Here is a 24,872-nt window from a genome sequence, read left to right on the forward strand (position 1 = left end):
GGGATGAACTTTACCGTCAAGACCTCCTCATGGAGATGAACCTTACCTTGTATCTTTCCCTTTGTTGTTCATGTACCTTGTGGATCTAGTGTGTTTGATTGTCTAGTGGATGTGTGATTGGACTTGTTCTTGAGTGTTTCCCGTTGTGTTTTCTCTCTGTTCTTCCCCGTGTTCTTCGTGTTCTTCGTGGGATCCGCTTCTTTCATGAAATATCGGTCGTATAGGGTTCCACCCTACATCAATACCGATGACAAAGGGAACAACATATGTTGTTATGCGGTTTGACCGAGAAAGATCTTTGTAGAATATGTAGGAACCAATATGAACATCCAGGTTCCACTATTGTTTATTGACCAAAGACGTGTCTCGGTCATGTCTACATAGTTCTCGAACCCGTAGGGTCCGCACGCTTAACGTTTGGTGACGATCCGTATTATGAGTTTATGTGATTTTATGTACAAAAGGTAGTTTGGAGTCCCGGATGAGATCGAGGATATGACGAGGAGTCTCTAAATTGTCAAGACGTAAAGATCGATATATTGGACGACTATATTCGGACATCGGAAAGGTTCCGAGTGATTCGGGTATTTTTTGGAGAACCGGGGAGTTACGGGAATACGGGAAGAAGTATTGGGCCTCAATGGGCCAAGTGGTGGAAGAGAGGAGGCTAGGCGCGCGGCCCCCTAGCCCAAACTGAATTGGACTAGGGGGCCGGCCTCCCTTTCCTCCTTTCCTCCCTCTCCTTCCATCTCCCCTTCCCCCTTCATTTCCTCCTCCTAGTAGGAGTAGGAAAGGGGAGTCCTACTCCTACTAGGAGGAGGACTCCTCCTCCTGGTGGGCCCTATGTGGCCGGCCGACCTCCCCCCTTGCTCCTTTATATACGGGGGCAAGGGGGCACCCTAGAACACACAAGTTGATCATTGATCCCTTAGCCGTGTGTGGTGCCCCCCTCCACCATAATCCACCTCGATCATATCGTAGCGGTGCTTAGGCGAAGGCCTGCGTTGGTAGCAACATCATCACCATCATCATGCCGTCATGCTGACGAAACTCTCCCGTGAAGCTCTGCTGGATCAGAGTTCGTGGGACTTCATCGAGCTGAACGTGTGCTGAACTCGGAGGTCCATGCGTTCGGTACTTGGATCGGTCGGATTGTGAAGACGTTCGACTACATCAACCGAATTCTAATAAAGCTTCCGCTTACGGTCTACGAGGGTATGTGGACGATACTCTTCCCTCTCGTTGCTATGCATCACCATGATCTTGCGTGTGCGTAGGAATTTTTTTGAAATCACTACGTTCCCCAACAGTGTTATCAAAGCCAGATTTATGCGTAGATGTTATATGCACGAGTAGAACACAAGTGAGTTGTGCGATACAAGTCATACTGCTTACCAGCATGCCATACTTTGGTTCGACGGTATTGTTGGATGAAGCGGCCCGGACCGACATTACGCGTACGCTTACGCAAGACTGGTTTTACCGACGTGCTTTGTGCAGAGGTGGCTGGCGAGTGTCAGTTTCTCCAACTTTAGTTGAACCGAGTGTGACTACGCCCGGTCCTTGTTGAAGGTTAAAACAACACTAGCTTGACGAAATATCGTTGTGGTTTTGATGCATAGGTAAGAACGGTTCTTGCTTAGCCCGTAGCAGCCACGTAAAACTTGCAACAACAAAGTAGAGGACGTCTAACTTGTTTTTGCAGGGCATGATGTGATGTGATATGGTCAAAGTGTTCCCGTAAGCTAGTAAGTCAATCAAATCTATAACTATATTTGTTAGTTTACAGTCTTTATACACTGGCCCTACTTCGAATTCAGTCAGTGGCCAGATGCATAAGTCATTAGAAGGAATTCTAATAAACAAATAGATATAGTATACCACCTAACGACTTTGTTTCCTTGTTTTTCTTGCAATTGCAAAGTGGTGGAAAAAAATTCTATTTCAGTCACCTCATATCGTTCTAGTGACTCCGCTTTCCTGACCAGGGAACTGCTATCTCAAGGATAGTCAAGTCCCAGATTCAAAAGTCGACATGATATGCTTGATTGGTCTGTGATAGCCGGAAGACATGATGCTAAATTTTATTGTATGAGATGATCTTGTTTTGTAACACAGTTATCGGCAACTGGCAGGAGCCATATGGTTGTCGCTTTATTGTATGAAATTCAATTGCCATGTAATTGCTTTACTTTATCACTAAGCGGTAGCGATAGTCGTGGAGGTAATATTTGGTGTGACGACAATGATGCTTCGATGGAGATCAAGGTGTCAATCCAGTGATGATGATCATGACGGTGCTTTGGAGATGGAGATCACAGGCACAAGATGATGATGGCCATATCATATCACTTATATTGATTGCATGTGATGTTTATCCTTTATGCATCTCATTCTTCTTGATTGATGGTAGCATTATAAGATGATCTCTCACTAAACTTCAAGGTACAAGTGTTCTCCCTGAGTATGCACTGTTGCCAAAGATCATCGTGCCGAGACACCACGTGATGATCGGGTGTGATAGCTCTACGTTCACATACAACGGGTGCAAGCTAGTTTTGCACACAGAGAAATACTCGGGTTAAACTTGACGAGCCTAGCATATGCAGATATGTCCACGGAACACTGAGACCGAAAGGTCGAGTGTGAATCATATAGTAGATATGATCAACATAGTGATGTTGACCTTTGAAAACTACTCCATTTCACATGATGATCAGTCATGGTTTAGTTGCTATGGATCACGTGATCACTTAGATGATCAGAGGCATGTCTATCTAAGTGGGAGTTCTTAAATATGATGATGGTAGCAAAGTTAAATTTTAATGCGTTTCTTGAGAAAGCAAAGTTGAAAGATGATGGTAGCAATTACACGGACTGGGTCCATAACTTGAGGATTATCCTCATTGCTGCACAGAAGAATTACATCCTGGAAGCACCGCTAGCTGCCAAACCCGCTGCAGGAGTAACGTCAGATGTTATGAACGTCTGGTAGAGCAAAGTTGATGACTACTCGATAGTTCAGTGTGCCATGCTTTAGGCTTAGAACCGGGACTTCAACGACGTTTTGAATGTCATGGAGCATATGAGATGTTCAAGGAGTTGAAGTTAATATTTCAAGCAAATGCCCGTATTGAGAGATATGAAGTCTCCAATAAGTTCTACAGCTGCAAGATGGAGGAGAATAATTCTCTCAGTGAAAATATACTCAGAATGTCTGGGTACCATAACCACTTGACTCAACTGGGATTTAATCTTCCTGTTAATAGCGTCATTGACGGAGTTCTTCAATCACTGCCACCAAGCTACAAGAGCTTCGTTATGAACTATAATATGCAAGGGATGGATAAGACAATTCCCGAGCTCTTCGCAATGCTAAAAGCTGCAAAGGTAGAAATCAAGAAGGAGCATCAAGTGTTGATGGTCGACAAGACCACCAGTTTCAAGAGAAAGGGTAAAGGGAAAAAGAAAGGGAACTTCAAGAAGAATAGCAAACAAGTTGCTGCTCAAGAGAAGAAACCCAAGTCTGGACCTAAGCCTGAGATTGAGTGCTTCTACTGCAAAGGGACTGGTTACTGGAAGCGGAACTGCCCCAAGTATTTGGTGGATAAGAAGGATGGCAAAGTGAACAAAGCTATATGTGATATACATTTTATTGATGTGTACCTTACTAAAGCTCGTAGTAGCACCTGTGTATTTGATACTGGTTCCGTTGCTAATATTTGTAGCTCAAAATAGGGACTTTGGATTAAGCGAAGATTGGCTAAGGACAAGGTGACGATGCACGTAGGAAATGGTTCCAAAGTCGGTGTGATCACCATCGGCACGCTACCTCTACATCTACCTTCGGGATTAGTTTTAGACCTGAATAATTGTTATTTGGTGCCAGCGTTGAGCATGATACTAATATCTGGATCTTGTTTGATGCGATACGGTTATTCATTTAAATGAAAGAATAATGGTTGTTCTATTTATATGAGGAATATCTTTTATGGTCATGCACCCTTAAAGAGTGATCTATTTTTAATGAATCTCGATAGTAGTGATACACATATTCATAATGTTCAAGCCAAAAGATGCAGATTTGATAATGATAGTGAAACTTATTTGTGGCACAGCCATTTAGGTCATATTGGTGTAAAGCGCATGAAGAAACTCCATTCTGATGGAATTTTGGAATCACTTGATTATGAATCACTTGGTACTTGCGAACCATGCCTCATGAGCAAGATGACTAAAACGCCGTTCTCCGGAACTATGGAGCGAGCAAAAGATTTGTTGGAAATCATACATACTCATGTATGTAGTCCGATGAATATTGAGGCTCGCGGCGGGTATCGTTATTTTCTCACCTTCACAGATGATTTGAGCAGATACGCGTATAACTACTTGATGAAACATAAGTCTGAAACATTTGAAAAGTTCATAGAATTTCACAGTGAAGTGGAAAATCATCGTAACAAGAAAATAAAGTTTCTACGATCTGATCGTGGAGGATAATATTTGAGTTACGAGTTTGGTCTTCATTTGAAACCATGCGGAATAGTTTTGCAACTCATGCCACCCGGAACACCACAGCGTAATGGTGTGTCCAAACGTCGTAATCGTACTTTACTAGATATATGGTGCGATCTATGATGTCTCTTACTGATTTACCCCTATCGTTTTGGGGTTATGCTTTAGAGACAGCTGCATTCACATTAAATAGGGCACCATCTAAATCCATTGAGACGACGCCTTATGAACTATGGTTTGGCAAGAAACCAAAATTGTCGTTTCTTAAAATTTGGGGCTGCGATGCTTATGTGAAAAAGCTTCAACTTGGTAAGCTCGAACCCAAATCAGAGAAATGTGTCTTCATAGGATACCCAAAGGAGACTATTGGGTACACCTTCTATCACAGATCCGAAGGCAAGACATTTGTTGCTAAGAATGGATCCTTTCTAGAGAAGGAGTTTCTCTCGAAAGAAGTGAGTGGGAGAAAGTAGAACTTGATGAGGTAACTATACCTGCTCCCTTATTGGAAAGTAGTACATCATAGAAACCAGTTCTTGCAACACCTACACCAATTAGTGAGGAAGCCAATGATGATGATCATGAAACTTTAGATCAAGTTACTACCGAACCTCGTAGGTCAACCAGAGTAAGATCCGCACCAGAGTGGTATAGTAATCCTGTTCTGGAGGTCATGTTACTTGACCATGACGAACTTACGAACTATGAGGAAGCGATGATGAGCCCAGATTCTGCAAAATAGCTTGAGGCCATGACATCTGAGATGGGATCCATGTATGAGAACAAAGTGTGGACATTGGTTGACTTCCCTGATGATCGGCAAGCCATTGAGAATAAATGGATCTTCAAGAAGAAGACTGATGCTGACGGTAACGTTACTGTCTACAAAGCTCGACTTGTTGCGAAAGGTTTTCGATAAGTTCAAGGAGTTGACTACGATGAGACCTTCTCACCCGTAGCTATGCTTAAGTCCGTCTGAATCATGTTAGCACTTGCCGCATTTTATGATTATGAAATTTGTCAAGTGGATGTAAAGACTGCATTCCTGAATGGATTTCTGGAAGAAGAGTTGTATATGATGCAACCTGAAGGTTTTACCGATCCAAAGGGTACTAACAAAGTGTGCAAGCTCCAGCGATCCATTTATGAACTGGTGCAAGCCTCTCGGAGTTGGATAAACATTTTGATAGTGTGATCAAAGCATATGGTTTTATACAAAATTTTGGAGATGTCTGTATTTACAAGAAAGTGAGTGGGAGCTCTGTAGCATTTCTAATATTATATTTGGATGACATATTGTTGATTGGAAATGATATAGCATTTCTGGATAGCATAAAAGGATCCTTGAATAAGAGTTTTTCAATGAAAGACCTCGGTGAGGCTTCTTATATATTAGGCATCAAGATCTATAGAGATAGATCAAGACGCTTAATTGGACTTTCACAAAGCACATACCTTGATAAATTTTTGAAGAAGTTCAAAATGGATCAAGCTAAGAAAGGGTTCTTTCCTGTGTTACAAGGTGTGAAATTGAGTAAGACTCAATGCCCAACCACTTCAAAAAGATAGAGAGAAAATGAAAAGTGTTCCCTATGCATCAGCCATAGTATCTATCATGTATGCAATGCTGTGTACGAGACCTGATGTGTGCCTTGCTATTAGTTTAGCAGGGAGGTATCAAAGTAATCCAGGAGTGCATCATTGGACAGCAGTCAAGAACATCCTGAAATACCTGAAAAGGACTAAGGATATGGTTCTTATTTATGGAGGTGACAAAGAGCTCATCGTAAAAGGTTACATCGATGCAAGCTTTGACACTGATCCGGACGATTCTAAATCGCAAACCGGATACGTGTTTATATTGAACGGTGGAGCTGTTAGTTGGAGCAGTTCTAAACAAAGCGTCGTGGAGGGATCTACATGTGAAGCGGAGTACATAGCTGCTTCGGAAGTAGCAAATGAAGGAGTCTGGATGAAGGAGTTCATATTCGATCTAGGTGTCATACCTAGTGCATCGGGTCCAATGAAGATCTTTTGTGGCAATATTGGTGCAATTGCCTTGGCAAAGGACTCCAGATTTCACAAGACAACCAAACACATCAAGAGACGCTTCAATTCCATCCGCGATCAAGTCCATGGTGGGAGACATAGTGATTTGCATGGTGCATACGGATCTGAATGTTGCAGACCCATTGACTAAGCCTCTCTCACGAGCAAAACATGATCAGTACCAAGGCTCCATGGGTGTTAGAATCAGTACTGTGTAATCTATATTATTGACTCTAGTGCAAGTGGGAGACTGAAGGAAATATGCCCTATAGGCAAGAAAAAAGTTATTATTTATTTCCTTATTTCATGATAAATGTTTATTATTCATGATAGAATTATATTAACCAGAAACATAATACATGTGTGAATACATATACAAATAGAGTGTCACTAGTATGCCTCTACTTGACTAGTTCGTTGATCAAAGATGGTAATGTTTCCTAACCATAGACATGAGTTGTCATTTGATAAACGGGATCACATCATTAGGAGAATGATGTGATTGACTTGACCCAATCCATTAGCTTAGCACTTGATCATTTTAGTTTACTGGTATTGCTTTCTTCATGACTTATACATGTTTCTATGACTATGAGATTATGCAACTCCCGATTACCAGAGGAACAGTTTGTGTGCTAGAAAACATCACAACATAACTGGGTGATTATAAAGGTGCTCTACAGGTGTCTCCGAAGGTACTTGTTTGGTTAGCATAGATCGAGATTAGGATTTGTCACTCCGATTGTCGGAGAGGTATCTCTGGGCCCTCTCGGTAATGCACATCACTATAAGCCTTGCAAGCAATGCAACTAATGAGTTAGTTGCGGGATGATGCATTACAGAAACAAGTAAAGAGACTTGCCGGTAACGAGATTGAACTAGGTATAGAGATACCGACGATCAAATCTCGGGCAAGTAACATACCGATGACAAAGGGAACAACGTATGTTGTTATGCGGTTTGACCGATAAAGATCTTCGTAGAATATGTAGGAGCCAATATGAACATCTAGGTTCCGCTATTGGTTATTGACCAAAGACGTGTCTCGGTCATGTCTACATAGTTCTTGAACCCGTAGGGTCCGCACGCTTAACGTTCTGTGACAATCTGTATTATGAGTTTATGTGATTTGATGTACCGAAGGTAGTTCGGAGTCCTGGATGAGATCGGGGATATGACGAGGAGTCTCGAAATGGTCGAGACATAAAGATCGATATATTGGACGACTATATTCGGACATCGGAAAGGTTCCGAATGATTCGGGTACTTTTTGGAGTACCACGGAGTTACAGGAATATGGGAAGAAGTATTGGGCCTCAATGGGCCAAGTGGTGGAAGAGAGGAGGCAGGGCGCGCGACCCCCCTAGCTCAAACCGAATTGGACTAGGGGGTCGGCCCCCCTTTTCCCCTTTCCTCCCTCTCCTTCCTTCTCCCCTTCCCCCTTCCTTTCCTCCTCCTAGTAGGAGTACGAAAGGGGAGTCCTACTCCTACTAGGAGGAGGACTCCTCCTCCTGACGCGCCCTACAGGGACGGCCGACCTTCCCCGTTGCTCCTTTATATACAGGGGCAGGGGGGCACCCTAGAAAACACACAAGTTTATCATTGATTCCTTAGCCGTGTGCGGTGCCCCCCTCCACCATAATCCACCTAGATCATATTGCAGCGGTGCTTAGGCGAAGCCCTGCGTCGGTAGCAACATCATCACCATCATCACGCCATCATGCTGACGGAACTCTCCTGTGAAGCTCTGCTGGATAAGAGTTCGTGGGACGTCATTGAGCTGAACGTGTGCTGAACTCGGAGGTGCCGTGCGTTTGGTACTTGGATCGGCCAGATCGTGAAGACGTTTGACTACATCAACCGCGTTCTCATAACGCTTCCGCTTACGGTCTACGAGGGTACATGGACGATACTCTTCCCTCTCGTTGCTATGCATCACCATGATCTTGCGTGTGCGTAGGAATTTTTTTGAAATGACTACGTTCCCCAACAGGATTATCAAATCCCGTTGATGGAGGCCTACGTAGTTGAGGTGAGGAAGACGGAGGAGCGTTCTGATGGTATACAGGCAGAGCATGTTCCCCAAGTGGAGAACGACATTGCTGACTACCTATCGAAATGTGCCGCCTTCAAACTACCTGTGGAACCAGGTACTTTTGTGCTTCGGTTGACTCAACCATCTGTTCAACCATCAATAGAGTAGAACAAGCGAAGGAAATCAGGCCCCGGCAAGTACTTTCCCACCGAGCTCCTAGGAGCCGCGTCAATCCCTGGCTGTAGAGACAGCCGCTCCCATGCCAGAGGAAATGCCGTTAGTCCTTGCCGTCGAGCCCCAGGCTCCGGCATGGGCACAACATACCGTCCGATTCCTCCAAACAGGGGAACTCCCTGAGGAGCAGGAAGAAGCGGAGAAAGTAGGCCATCGGTCTGCCATGTATCAGTTCGTCAACGACGTCCTGTACAGGAAAAGACCAAACGGTGTGAAATTGAAGTGCATTCCCCGGGAGGAAGGACTGGAGCTGTTGGCAGAGATACACGGAGGCATGTGTGGCTCCCACATAGGGTCGAGGGCCCTTGCCGGCAAGGCATTCCGGCAAGGTTTCTTCTGGCCCAATGCCCTCCAGGATGCAGCGGCACTAGTAACCAAGTGTGAAGTGTGCCAGTTCCATTCGAAGAAGCTTCATGAACCGGCTCAAGCACTTCAAACAATTGCTCTCTCCTGGCCAATTTCGGTCTGGGGGCTCGACATACTGGGCCCCTTCCTCCGTGCTGTCGGGGGCTTTGAGTACTTGTACGTTGCAATTGACAAGTACACAAAGTGGCCGGAGGTGGAAGCGGTAAGGAAGGTGACAACGCAATCATCCGTCAAGTTCTTCAAGGGGCTAGTCAGCCGCTTTGGTGTGCCAAACAAAGTCATCACCGACAATGGCATGCAGTTTACAAGCCTCACGTTCATGCAATATATCCAAGACCTCGACAACAAGGTCTGTTTTGCTTTTGTGGCACATCCACGGAGCAATGGCCAGACGGAGAGGGCAAATGCTGAAGTACTGCGAGGCCTGAGGACAAAGACTTTCGATAGGCTGCACAACAGCGGAAGACGTTGGATTGATGAGTTGTCGGCGGTTCTTTGGTCAATCAGAACGGCGCCAAATCAAGCCACCGGCTAGACACCCTTTGCCCTGGTATACGGGGCAGAAGCAGTTCTCCCCACGGAACTCACATACGGGTCACCTCGAGTGCTCACTTATGACGAGCTTGAGCAAGAGCAGTTGCGGCAAGATGACGCAACACTCCTTGAGGAAGATCGTCTCCGGGCGGCTGTGAGAGCAGCGCGCTACCAGCAAGCCTTGCGCCGCTACCATGGCCACAAGGTTCATGCCCGAAGCTTTGAGGAAGGCAACCTTGTTCTTTGGCATGTTCAATCGGCCAAGAATTCCAATAAGTTGACACCGAAGTGGGAAGGCCCTTATCGGGTAATACGAGTCACTAGGCCCGGCGCAGTCCGCCTGGAGACCGAAGATGCTATTCTAGTGAGCAAATCCTGGAACATCAAACATCTTTGCAATTTTCACCCATAAGACGCGGTTATCGGTGTCAAAACTGGCGGATCTCGGGTAGGGGGTCCCGAACTGTGCGTCTAAGGCGGATGGTAATAGGAGGCAGGGGACACAATGTTTACCCAGGTTCAGGCCCTCTCGATGGAGGTAATACCCTACTTCCCGCTTGATTGATCTTGATGATATGAGTATTACAAGAGTTGATCTACCACGAGATCATAGAGGCTAAACCCTAGAAGCTAGCCTATGATTATGATTGTTGTTGTCCTATGGACTAAACCCTCAGGTTTATATAGACACCGGAGGGGGCTAGGGTTCCACAGAGTCGGTTACAAGGGAGGAGATCTACATATACGAATTGCCAAGCTTTCCTTCCACGCAAAGGAGAGTCCCACCCGGACACGGGACGAAGTCTTCAATCTTGTATCTTCATAGTCCAGCAGTCGGGCCAAAGTATATAGTTCGGCTGTCCGAGGAGCCCCTAATCCAGGACTCCCTCAGTAGCCCCTGAACCAAACTTCAATGACGATGATTCTAGCGCGCAGACTGTCTTCGGCATTGCAAGGCGGGTTCCTTCTCCGAATACTCCGTAGAAGATTTTGAACACAAGGATCGTGTCTGGCTCTGCAAAACAAATTCCACATACCACTGTAGAGAGTATATTATTCCACAAATCTAATCTGCTGACAACTTTTTATAACATGACATCATGCTACGGCCCGGTCTTTATTCGAACCGTTTTTCTCAACCAGCTACTACACGTATTGCGAGGCGGTTTTCTTGGCACATCTTGTCAAAGCAGAGACCATGTCCCCTTATCACGGGATTCTCATCAATACGGGTGTGGGTAACCCAACCACGCCATCAATTATGATGCTTGGGGAATAAGCGAGTTTACCAGGCAAGTGGGGAGGCGCAGAATCCCTGCTCCCATTATAAGGGGATAAGGACTCCCTTTCGCACCCACGCTTTCTTTCTTCTTCCCGATCCATTCCCCTTCGCCCGAGCCCCAGCGCCCGAGCGTTCGTCTTCTCCGCCCACAAAGGCCTTCCGAAAATGTCCGGATCCGGAGAAGGAGGCAAGTGGGTGGCCTCTACCGTCCAGGAGAAGCATATCAAAAAGCTTCGGGAGGCCGGGTATCTGGCCAAGAAAATCGGCCACCGTCTCCCGATGGCGGGACAAATCGTCCCTACTCCGGAACCCCAAGAGAGGGTTGTATTCCTCCCTCATTTTGTCCGCGGGCTAGGGTTTCCCCTCCACCCGTTCGTTCAAGGCATCATGTATTATTACGGGATCGATTTTCATGATCTATCCCCTAATTCCTTCCTCAACATATCGACATTCATCATCGTGTGCAAGGCTTTTCTCCGCATCTCGCCACACTTCGGCTTATGGCTGAAGATCTTTAATGTGAAGCACAAGGTGGTGAGCGGCGAGCACGCCGAGTGCGGGGGCGCCATGGTGAGCAAGATGCCCAACGTCTCATGGCCAACAGGTACTTTTAATGATTCCGTTAAAGAGTGGCAACAACAGTGGTTTTACATCACTCAGCCGCACGACACGGAATGGGCCGCTGCTCCAGAGTTCTGATCCGGAGCTCCCCTGCGGCTTACGTCCTGGCCAAAGAAGGGCCTGAACTGGTCTTCGTCCGACGAACTATCTAAGCTCCAGACGCGCGTTAAAGATATGAAAGACAAGAAAATCGAGCTTGTCAATGGAGTCCAGGTGATGTTAGTTCGTCAGATCCTACCTTGTCAGCACCAGACTTACAATCTATGGGAATTCGATCCGGCCAAGCACCAGACCGTGCGAAAGCTCTTTGGCTCCTCGCACAAAGACATCTGGAAGGTGCTTTTCAAGTCCGGAAAATCATGGCCGGACTCGGCCGAGGACCGCGGGTATCAACTATCCCGCCCTGCAAGCTCGGTAAGTTTTTATGCGTTTTACCCGCATAACCCAAGGGAAATGCTCAATGTGTTTTCCTCAACTCCCCTAGGGCTAGACAAAAAGGCGGGGCGGATCCACTGTCCGGTCCCATTGCTTGGAGAACCGGCCGGCCCACTTCTGACGAAGATGTTGGTCCCGGGGCCGTACAAGGCGCCGAAGAAGACCGAGAAGAAGGCCATAAAGACCTAGGGTGGCCTTCGTCACCACGACACTTTGGACACAATATCCAAAGGCTCCAACGTCTGTTCTGCCTCTGAAGAGGACAACGAGGAGGACGAAGACGAATCCCCAGCAGGGGGAAGAAAGAAGAGGGAGGCCTCCATACACTTGGAGGCCGAGTCGCCTAAAAGGGGAAAAGCTCTTCTTTCGGAAGAGTCCACTGCCACCGCCGACAGCAGCCCGACGTGGGATCCCAGGGCCCAGCCCCTGGTGAATTCGTGAGTATAAGATCCGAACACGCTTATGCGTCCAGACTCATCATGGCATAATATTTTAACCTGAGCTATATTTTTTGTAGTCCGGCGAGGTCCCGCACCGAACGATCCTCATCAGAGGATTCGCTGAGCTCGGATGATGTAGAGAGCGAGACGCCACCGAAGGCCCCTTCCCCCAAATATGTGCATAACACCGAGGCTTTGTCCTGGAAGGACCCCGACCAAGAAGGGGGGAAGAGATCGTGAAGGCAGTGCCTGGAGGTCGAACTTCGGGGGCCGGAGACATGGGGGATAAGATTCCCATGGGAGTCGACGGCGGGAGCCATCTTGAATTCGCCTCCCAGTCGGACGCAATTCCGGAAGCCAATACGGCTCCAGAATCAAGCAGGAGGCCTCCCTCGGCTGGAGGGGGCGTGTCCGTTCCACCGGCAATCTCTGTCCAGCTAGAGGTGCCGGATGTTTTGTTGGCGGCACTGAAGAGCGCCTCCATCTTCGATGAACACCGTGCCCTTATGGGTGCAGTGATTAAGGAGATTCAGTCTGCTGAGAGTGGACTGAACGAAGCCTGTATCATCCTTATAAGAGGCTTTGAGGTATGTTTTATAAGGTTTCGAAGAGTGTCATAGTATGGAGAGTAGCCCCTAATACACTTTTCGGTTCAAGAAAGGACCGGACACATGATCAATTTTATGTTCGCAGGAAGACTCATTTGATGACATCTATCTCTCTTCTTTTATAAGCAGGCGTCTGCAGCGGCTGCTGCCTCCCATGCTACGGAGGTCTCCGGATTGAATCAAAGTCTGGTGCGAGCCGAAGAAGAACTTGGCCAGTTGAAAAGGCAGTTGGAAGATAAACAAGGTATGCACAAGCCTTGTTCGCGTTCAGTGCAAACAAATTCTCAGTATGATAACATATGTTTCATTATTTGCGCCAGGGGCGATGACCGAAGTCGAGGCTCTGAGGAAGGCTATTCCCTAGGCCGAGGAAAAGGCAGCCGTAGAGCAGGCTCTTCGTGAGAAGCACGAGGCCAGGGTTATTGAAGCTGAGCAGGAGCATCAAGAGTCCGTGAAGAAAAGCGAGACCTTGGAGCAGAGTTTAACGGAGAAAGAATCTGAACTCGCCAGGGCTCATTAGGCTGCATGCGCTGCCCAAGGGGAAACCCGAGGCGCCCTGCAGGAGATCCAAGAGGCGAGGACGATCGCGGCGTGTAAGGCTTTTTTCCATGTAAAGCAAGTATTTGAGGAGAAAATCATGTTTCTAATTTTGTGTTCGAATTTCTCCAGGGGTATTTGCGGAACTGCCCCACAGCATATCGGATGCCGCCCAATTCCACCGAGCCAAAGAAGGGAACACTGCGGATAAGCTCTTCTGGTCGCAGTATCTGGCACCAAATTATCCGGTGCCTTTTGCCGACCAACTGAAACAGTTGATCGAACTACATAGGGCGGCCGAGCTAGCCATGAAGGATTTGATTATCCGGCTGTGGCGTGCCGAGCCGATTCCAGGCAGCTACATCAGGCTCGTGAAGCGGCTTGTGAGTGCCTGCCCTCGAGTTGACGTCATCAAGCGGTCGGTCTATATAGAGGGTGCACAAATGGCCTTCGCCTGTGCAAAGGTTCACTCGGGGAAGATGGATGCTGAAAAGCTGATGACCGAGGGACCGCTAGAGGGGAAGGAGCACCGCAAGCTCGAATTGTATTATGAAAGTGTCCTGAAAGGATCCTGCCTAGCCGCGGAGCAATGCACCAAGGATATTATATTTCCATGAATGCAATCATGTTATCCTTTGTAATGTTGAACAATGTCATTTCTATTATTTATTGCCTATTATATAAAAGTTTATTCTCCTGCGTGGCCGTTTTTTATATTAAACCTGAGAGCTGGCCAGTCGTCGGCTTCTGCGCCCACGTAGGAAGTACGGGGGTGTTCGGGATAAACCTGATCACTATTTATCCCAGTTTTGGTTCCTTCGAAGGAAGTGTTCAGCACAACGAACCAGGCAATCGGACTATAGGGCTTTATCACTCTCACTTAGCCATAGGAGCTTTATAAAAGGAAGGTAGGCGCAGCCCCTGGTGTTTGAAAGACCGCACGAGGGGCTATATAAGCACATGATCGGAAGAAAAGCTGATCCATCGCACGCTGCATTGGTTATGGCATTATGCAGGAGAAATCCTTAAAGATTTTACAACTTCTCGAACAGCTGACCAGCTCTTGCCTTATCATGACAGTCAGTTTTCGGCTTTCTCTACTGAGGTGCTTGTCCAGAAGAATCGGGACACAATCGCAGTAGTTCTCCTTGTGCCGCCTTAGCCGATATAGCGGAACGTAAGGTAGCAAAACATGGGAGCCAGGCAAACCCAACATTTGACCGAAGACATGATTCAGAGCTGATGCATATAATGCTATATGTTCGGGGTGCCAAACTTCCATGAAGGTGCCCGGACTTTACTGCCGTATTATGGGAAAAACGAAGCCCCTGGCATATTTCAAGCATATCATGGTGTACGGATGCCACTTGATAAAAGAATTTCAATAAGAAATAACAGCAGATAAGCGTTATATAAATCCACATGTTGTATTTGAATAGTACGTCGATGTGTGTGAGTACCTGTAATGTGGTAAAAAAGAAATACGACTGTGGAACCTGCTGAGACCATGGGGAGAAGCTAAGTGCGGATCCGGATTATAGTCGGATGGTCATCGCGGGGAATATCTAAGGATTCCCTTGTGTGTTCGAGGTGCTTCCATATCGCCAGTCCTTGTCTGCACAAAGTTAAACCTGCAAACAAAATGTAAGAAATGCTTGTGTGCCGCAGAGCGGTTGAGCAACGGTATGTGGCCTGTCCTAGCTTTCGTCGGAGTGTTTAATTGAGCTCTGGATGAGCCGGGCTATCCTGCCGCGAAGTATTTCGAAGTCCTTTAGCGGTGTCCGGGAGTCGGGCCGTCGTCTCGAGGTTCGGTTGGAAGGTGCTACTTATAGCTTCTGCTGTTAAAGTAGCGGTATACTCCTTGGTGCCGAGGGAAAGTTCGGCCTTGCCATTAATCGTGATGACGCCGCGCGGACCGGGCATCTTGAGCTTACAGTAGGCATAATGTGGTACTGCATTGAATCAAGCGAATGCGGTTTGTCCAAGCAGTGCCTGATATTCTCCGCGAAAAGGGACGATGTCAAAGATTAACTCTTCTTCACGGTAATTGTCTGGTGATCCGAAGACTACCTCAAGGGCGATGGAGCCTGTACAGCAGGCCTCCACACCTGGTATAATACCGGTGAAGGTGGTTTTAGTGGGCTTGATCACCGAATGATCGATGCCCATCTTGCACACTGTGTCATGGTAAAGCAGGTTTAGACTGCTACCTCCGCCCATAAGGACTCGCGTGAAGTGGAACCCGTCGATTATTGGGTCGAGGACTAGTGCGGCTGGATTGCCCTGATTAGTGTTAACTGGACAGTCCGTGTGGTTGAAGGTGATTGGCCCTAGTTTAAATTGTGGGACGACTGGTTCCGTTAAGTCGACATCCCTAAGGGTGTGCGCCCTGTCCGGGTTGGGAGTGTAGGTGTCGTTTACCACGTTCACCGTTTGGATTTGCGGGGGAAAATTCTTTTGCCCTCCTGTACTTGATGATCTGGGCTCCTCGTCGCCATCGTTCCTTTGAGACCCCTTATCTTTGTTTTTGGCACCTAACCTGCCAGCTTGTTTGAAGACCCAACATTCTCTGTTGGTATGATTGGCTGGTGTTCCTGGGGTGCCATGAATTTGGCATGGGCGGTCGAGTATGCGGTCCAGACTGGACGGACCCGAATTGTCATTTGTGAGTGGCCCATTCCGTTGACTGGACTTAGAGCCCCTGAATCCGGCATTGACTGCCATATCTTCGGCGTTTCAACCATTTTTACGGCGCTTGTGTTTGTTGCTTCTGGGTTTGCCATTGCTATCTCTAGCTTCTGATGTGCCAGGGTTGCTTGCTGTGTTATTGCTACGGGCCAACCAGCTGCCTTCGCCCGTGCAAAAGCGGATCATGAGTGTCGTGAGGGCTGCCATGGATTTTTGCTTCTCTTGGCCAAGATGTCGGGCGAGCCACTCGTCATGGATGTTATGTTTAAAGGCCTCTAGGGCTTCGGCATCCGGACAGTCGACAATTTGGTTCTTTTTAGTTAGGAACCAAGTCCAGAATTTCCTGGCTGACTCTCCGGGCTGTTGTGTTATGTGACTTAAATCATCAGCATCTGGTGGCCGCACATAAGTGCCCTGGAAGTTGTCCAGGAATGCGTCTGCCAGGTTCTCCCAGCTTCCGATGGAGTTTGCCGGCAAGCTATTCAGCCAATGCGGAGCCGGCCCCTTGAGTTTTAGCGGGAGATACTTGATGGCGTGTAGATCATCCCCGCGGGCCATGTGAATGTGGAGGAAGAAATCTTCTATCCATACCGCAGGGTCGGTAGTGCCGTCATATGATTCAATGTTCACGGGTTTAAACCCTTCTAGGAATTCATGATCCATTACTTCATCAGTGAAGCATAGGGGGTGTGTGACGCCTCTGTGCCGGGCTATATCACGATGCAGTTCATATGAGTCTTGTCCGTTGAGTTCGGCCCGGCCGGATCTGCATTTAGTATATCCAGCGTGATGGTTGTCGTCACGCGTTGGGGTGCGCCCCTGTGATCCGTAGACCGATCTTTTATGTCCTGATTTGTTTTCCACTACTTCTCGCAGGTCCTGCGTGTTACCCCGGGCATTTATATTTTTGTTTGACTGGCGATGGGGTGCGGGCTGGACTTCGGGCTGATATGCCGCTTTGTCTCGGCCACGAGGTGGCCGGTCAGCCGCATCATACGCTGGTAGTGTAGGCTTTAATGCTTCCTCCTCGAGTTGGGGTAGAAACCTACGCTTTGGGTAACTTTTGGTTGGGTGCTCGAGTTCGTATTCCTCGGCTGCCATTACCTTGGTCCATCTATCCGCTAGCAGATCTTGATCAGCTTGGAGCCATTGTTGCTTTTTCTCCAGGCTTTTTGTTGTGGCTATAAGCCGGCGCTTGAATCGCTCCTGCTCGACAGGATCCTCAGGCGCGTTAAATTCTTCGTCGCCGAGGCTCACCTCATCATCGGAGAGGGGCATGTAATTTTCATCCTCTGATTCTCCGTTTGCCGCTTGTTCCTTAGGGCTAGCTTGCCCATCCTCCCACTCGAAGCCTGGCTGGAGGGGATTGTCTTCGTCTTCGACACTGTCCGCAGCGTTATTGTATCTTGTGCCGGTATCACTATATTAGCTATGGCGGGGCTTAGAGCGGCGCCGATGACGCCGGTGCTTGGATTGCTTCTCGAGGGGATTATCCTCCGTTGCCTTATTGCCATCACTTTCTTTGGGGGTGTCCACCATGTATATATCATATGATGAGGTGGCTGTCTAGCGCCCTGTGGGCGGTGGATCCTGTTCTTCTCCTGCATCGTCGTCCATACCATCGATGTCTTCGGAGCCGAAATCAAGCATGCCAGTTAAGTCATCGACAGTTGCTATTAAGTGGGTGGTGGGTGGGGGACGAATTTCTTCGTCGTCCGCTTCCCACTCGAGCCGGACATAGTTCGGCCAAAGGTCTCCTGACAATGAGAGAGACCTCAATGAATTTAGCACGTCGCCCAAGGGCGAGTGCTGAAAGATATCCGCGGAGGTGAACTCCATGATCGGTGCCCAATCAGATTCGATAGGCACGGACGTAGGCGGTTCGGAGCCTTTGGGCGGGGACTAATCCAAGGGTCCGGCAGCACAGGTCTCATAGGAGGTGGAGTCAGTATTCGGTTCTATCGCCGCTGAGTGTGCGGCCTCCGTGGCGGGGTTCATTCACCCGTCCTCGGACGGCACTATCTGCTCCGGATTGAGGGCCGGAGTAGCCACAGGTGTGATCTCCCGAACACCGTCCGGCGGCAGAGCTAATTCATGCTCGTCGTGACTGTGCGGGGCACCTCACATGGGCTTGAATCCGTCGAAGATCGAGTCTCCGCAGATGTCGGCAATATAGTTCAAGCTTCCAAACCTGACCTGATGGCCAGGGGCGGAGCTCTCGACCTGCTCCAGATGGCCAAGCGAGTTGGCCCGCAGTACGAAGCCGTCGAATACGAAGATTTGTCCGGGGAGAAAAATCGCACCCTAGATCACATCGTTGTCGATGATTAAGGGTCCATCAAACGTTACGGTGACGACACAGTGGAACTCTCAATGAAAGAACCAATGTCGGTGTCAAAACCAGCGGATCTCAGGTAGGGGGTCCCGAACTGTGTGTCTAAGGCGGATGGTAATAGGAGGCAGGGGACACAATGTTTACCCAGGTTCGGGCCCTCTCGATGGAGCTAACACCCTACTTCCTGCTTGATTGATCTGGATGATATGAGTATTACAAGAGTTGATCTACCACAAGATCGTAGAGGCTAAACCCTAGAAGCTAGCCTATGATTATGATTGTTGTTGTCCTACGGACTAAACCCTCCGGTTTACATAGACACCGGAGGGGGCTAGGGTTACATAGTCAGTTACAAGGGAGGAGATATACATATCCAAATTGTTGAGCTTGCCTTCCACGCAAAGGAGAGTCCCACCCGGACACGGGACGAAGTCTTCAATCTTGTATCTTCATAGTCCAGCAGTCCGACCAAAGTATATAGTCCGGCTGTCCGAGGACCCCCTAATCCAGGACTCCCTCAGTGGTTGTCGGGCCCCCCGGCAAGCCGCCTTTTGTACAAGCCTTGCCGACAAGGCATGTAACCCTCTGTACAAAGCCAGGCGCAGACCCTGAGCCTAAATAAATGAAGCACTGGCGCCCTAAGTTTTAGCATGCATGCTAGGTTGAGTCTCTCCCTCGGTTAGGGTTAATAGTGTTTAGCGGCGGTTGACCCCTAGCATAGAGGTCGAGTGTGCGTCTCTCTGCTCCTTTCTGTCCTCTTTCATTCGCAGGGTACATGGACATTTCTACTGAGCTATTTGGAAGAAAGAGAACAGGTCAAAGCCCCGACCCCGACAAGCCAAGGTTGTCGGGGGCTACAGGTCTAAGGATCCAATCACGGCAAGCCAAGGTCGCCGAGGGCTGTGACATCAAATAAGTCTTTCTCCCCCACTCTGTGCCCCCGTATGAAACTTGAACATATAATGCTTCGCTTGCTCTCGTGCCATCTTGCTCCCTCTATCCCGTGTCTGAAAACCTTACTTTGGGCCGATACTTGGTTGTAGTACGATGGGAAGAGGGCAAGCGAAGGGCCTAATCCTACTCGGCCCCAAACTCCTCCAAGGGCGTGAGTGTAGCTGAGCCATAGAGCAGGAGGACGGCAAGGCCTATTCCTGGGATACAATGTTTATCCTAAGATAACGAGGGCTCGTTCCTCGGTGTGGCCCTCTCCCACGCGCAAACAAGACCCAGCAAACACCCTTCTTTTCATTCATACGTTGTAAACAAGTACAATTCATATGGAATGAGTACATGAACGAGGGGATTACAAGGTCTAAATTCTACCAAGTCCTGTAGGCTTATAAACTAAAAAAGGATAAGTGCCCCGTGATCCCTGTTCTTTCCCTTTTCCTCCCAGGTGTAGCAGGTGAAGGCAAAAGAGGGACAATGGGGAACACGTCGATGGAGAGCTTGACGAGGAAGACCCTCGGCAGGGCATGTGGCCAAGGGAGGGGCGGCGCGGTCAGTCGGAGTCGGAGTTGACGTTCCCTCGCTCGACACCCTCGTCATCGCTGTCGTTGTCCTCCTCATCACTCCCGCTTGAGAAAGAGTCTTCGTCATCGGAGGAGCTCTCCACGCAGCACTTTAGGCGAGTTCCAGAGTCTCCAAAGACCTTAACGGAGAGCAGGCCATTCTCCATTAATTTGAAAAAGAGAACGAGTCCCGCCGTTGGCTGTGGATACGAGCAAAAGTCTTCCATCCGCGACGAAGGTACATGACGTGAGGGGCGGGAAAGTCGACATCAACCCGCGTGCCGCCATTCCCGCAGCCCCTCATATGCAACCTCAGGGTCTGGGGCGGATCAAGCACCATATCCCGAGTGAATGGAACAGGGAGACGAAGGCGACGATGCGGTTGAGGGAGTCCTGGACTAAGGGGTCCTCGGGCGTCCGACCTATTATCCTTTGGGCCAGACTTATGGGCTGTGAAGACATGAAGGCCGAAGACTGCATCGTGTCCAGATTGGACTCTACTTAGTGTGGAAGGCAAGCTTAGCGATCGAAGATTCCTTCTGATGTAACCGACTCCATGTAAACCCTAGGTCCCCCTAGTGTCTATATAAACCGAAGGGGGTAGTCCGGAAAGGACACCACATATAATCATTACCATAGGCTAGACTTCTAGGGTTTAGTCATTACGATCTCATGGTAGATCAACTCCTGTAATACTCATATTCATCAAGATCAATCAAGCAGGAAGTAGGGTACTACCTCCATAGAGAGGGCCCGAACCTGGGTAAACATCGTGTCCCCTGTCTCCTGTTACCATCGATCCTAGAGGCACAGTTCGAGACCCCCTACCCGAGATCCACCGGTTTTGACACCGACATTGGTGCTTTCATTGAGAGTTCCACTGTGCCGTCGACAAAAGGCTCGATGGCCCCTTAAATCGTCCGTAATGACATCGTCCAGGGAGAAACCTTTCTCCCCGGACAGAGCTTCGTGTCCGGTGGCTTCGTACTGCAGGCCAACTTGTTTGGTCATCTGGAACAGATCAACAGCTATGCCCCTGGCGACCAGGTTAGATTCGAAAGCCTGAATTACGTCGCAGACGTCCGTGGAGATTTGATCTTCGACGGGTTCAAGACCGTGGCAACCGCTCCCCATCGCCTCGATGAACATGGCTTAAACCTGTCATCGGGCCGCATCCAGGAGATAGCTCCTGTAACAGCTCTGGCCTTAAATCCGGAGCAGATCAAGTCGCGTGAAGACAGGAAGCTCGGCTCCATCATGGGGGCTATGGATTCTGCAACACTGGAGCCGCACACAAATTCCACTTCATACGGTATCTGCATCAACGGAACCTCGGACTCGCCCCCGATGTCGAACTTCGAGCCCTGTGAGCCCGCGTATACCGAACTCGATTAGTTATCGATCCTCAGGTCCAGTGCCGCAGATGTCTTCCAACACTCTCCCATGGGTGACATGCTAAACTCGCTAAAAAACCTATCCCTGGTAGATGACCCGTCGCCGACTATGTTCGGTTCGAACTTTCAGCGGACGATGGAGAATTTTGTTTCCGACCTGCCACCCACTCCGTAGCCATCGTTGAAGACCTAACCAACACGCCTGACCCCCGCTTCAAAGACATCGACGGTGTGGATGATGATGAGGGGCAGGGCCAGAGCTTCCTACCCGCTCAGCATAGGATGACCACTTCCTGGTATGACGTGTGTATGTTAGACACACCTTACGGCGCTCTCGACAATGATAAGGAGGATTCGGTTGAGAATAAACTGCCTGGTACACAGCCTAGACACCGGCACCCTAGGTCACATCGTCCAAGAGAAAACACTGCCAGCACAGGAGAAGACGACACTCCAGACAACAAAGACCCTATTGAGGTAGAATCCGAGCAGGACAAGCAGGAAGGTGGGCAGGACAACTCTGATGAACAGACCCCATATGGGGACTCGGAGGACAACAATTATCTCCCACCCTCCGAGGAAGAGGAGATCCTCAACAACGAAGACTTTATCATGCCCAAGGAACCTCTCGAGCAGGAGCGCTTTAAACGCCAGCTTATAGCCACTACAAGGAGCCTAAGAAAGAAGCAGCTGCAACTTCAAGCAAGCCAAGATTTGCTCAATAATAGATGGACCGAGGTCTTGGCCGCCAAAGAATACGGCCGTAGCAGCCCAGTCAAAAGCCACCCCAAGAATAGGTGGCTCCCTCAATACGATGGCAGGGCGATGGAGCCCATACCACCATCGAATAATGTTGCGGGCCGACCACAGTTTGGTCCAGTCAAAGCTGCAGCCCAAGCAGAGCACCATACCAACCCATCCGGCCATCAAAACAAAACAGCTCGGAGGAATACCCGCGATATCAACCAATACATTGAGGGTAGAGCAGGACGTACACGAGCGACGTACAGATCACGAAGATATACCCCGACTGATGATGATGGTCGCCTATTCGGACGCTATAAAGCCGACCATGCCCGGGCCGAACACCGTAAAACGGAAGCCGCCGAAGGTGCTTCATAGTGTGGCCGAACATAGAGGAGCCGCACACCCTCTCTGCTTCACTAACGAAGTAATGGAGCATTAATTTCCAGACGGGTTTAAACCCGTCAACATCGAATCATACGATGGAACAACAGATCCCGTGGTATGGATCGAGGATTACCTCCTTCATATTCACATGGCCCATGGAGATGACCTCCATGGCATTAAATACCTACCCCTCAAGCTTAAAGGGCAAGCTCGGTACTAGCTAAACAGTTTGCCAGAAGATTCCATTGGCAACCGGGAAGATTTGGAAGACGCCTTTCGAGGCAATTTCCAGGGAAGATATGTCCAACCATTATACGCCGATGACTTAAGTCACATTGTCTAGGAGCCCGGCGAGTCAGCCAGGGAGCTCTGGACCAGGTTCTTAGTCGAAAAGAACCAAATTGTCGACTGCCCAGACGCAGAAGCCCTTGCAGCCTTTAGACACAGCGTCCGGGATGAATGGTTAGCGCGTCACCTCAGCCAGGAAGGACCCAAATCCATGGCAGCCCTTACCACTCTAATGACCCGCTTCCGTGCGGGAGAAGACAACTGGCTTGCTCATAAAAGCAACGACGCCAGCAGCCCGGGCACTTCCGAAATCCGAGATGGCAACGACAAGCCACGACGAACCGAACACAACAGTCGCAGTAATATAAGTGACACAGTGGTGAACGCCGGATTTCACAATCTGAAGCCCGGTCAACGGAAGAAGCCACTAAAGGCAAACCAGGATGGACCATCCACCCATGATAGGATATTGGACCGATCTTGTTAGATTCACGGTTACTCCAATATGCCAGCTAATCATACCAACCGAACCTCTTGCGTCTTCAAGCAGGCAGGCAAGCTTAATGCTGATTACAAGGGGAGGAGGCCACCAGGCGATAAAGACGACGGATCGGCTCGCCAGCAGAACGCTAGGGGCCAGAAACAGTTTCCCTCCGACGTTTGACTACTCCGGGAACGCGAATAGCAGTCCGTCTTCCGCCACCCGCGTACTGTACTGGCAAAATTTGCACCTCGCGCACATCACTATGCACTCAAGATACCACGGGCATCGGCGGAAGCACAATACATACAACCCTGCAAGCATTCCCGTAAAGTTTTATGTCCGCTTACTTTATTTTTCTATATCATCCCTAAATAACAGGTGACCAGCGGGACGGCATCTAAAACGGACTCTATCGAAGTTCAGATCCGTATGCTCACCTAAGGGGCTACTTCCGTTAAGGATTCCCCTCCCCAAGGACAGGCGACGCAGATGTGCAACAGGAGGTCCAAAATAACATTTTGTGGACCATACTCTTTATTCCGAGCTTGTAATATGGCCTTTTTCCTCTGATCTCGACCCCGAGCATGTCAAATAGCCGGGTTCACGGTTCCTTTTTATTATTATTACTATTATTATTATTATTATTACTATTATTATTATTATTATATATATATATACAAAAATTTATCATTGGCACATCGCTCCGTTCTTAGTAAGTCTCATCCGAACCGATCTTTCATACTCTCTCAACAATAAGTATGGCCTTAACGGCTGCTCTGCAGATACACCTCGGCATACCCTGCCAGGGGCTCGGCATGGGAACGAATGAGCTGCCAGTAAAAAGTCTGAACAGCTCTATAGCGTACTTCAGCATCGCAAGTTTGGCCTTATATACATCAGCTCCGAATCATTGTCTTGGGTCAATAGTTGGGTTGCCCGACTCCTGTGTTTGCTACCATACGTTCCGCCCTATCGGCTAGGGTAGTAAAGGGAGAACTACTGTGATTGTGCCCTGGCCTAGACCGGATGAGCACCTCTGTAGAGAAAGCCAAAAACTGACTGTCATGATGCGGCGAGAGCTGGTCAACCACTTGACGACTTATTGGAATCCTTACCAATTCTCCGTGTAACACGAAGGATCTTTTTCAGATCAGATATGCAAGGCACCACATGCCGCATACACACCAGGGGCTATGTCGTAGCCCCACCATAAAACTCCTATGGTTAAGTGAAAGTGTTAACACCTTATAGTCCGATTGCCTGGTTCGCCGCACTATCACCTCCTTCATGGACCAAGATGTTGGATAAAGAGTGATTAAATGATTTGCCGAACACCCCCGTTCTTCCTACGAGGGGGCTGAAGCCGACGACTGGAAAACTTTCAG

This window comes from Triticum urartu, chromosome 2A (genome assembly GCF_056163025.1).
Source record: "Triticum urartu cultivar PI428250 chromosome 2A, HENAU_Tu73, whole genome shotgun sequence".
NCBI lineage: Eukaryota > Viridiplantae > Streptophyta > Magnoliopsida > Poales > Poaceae > Triticum > Triticum urartu.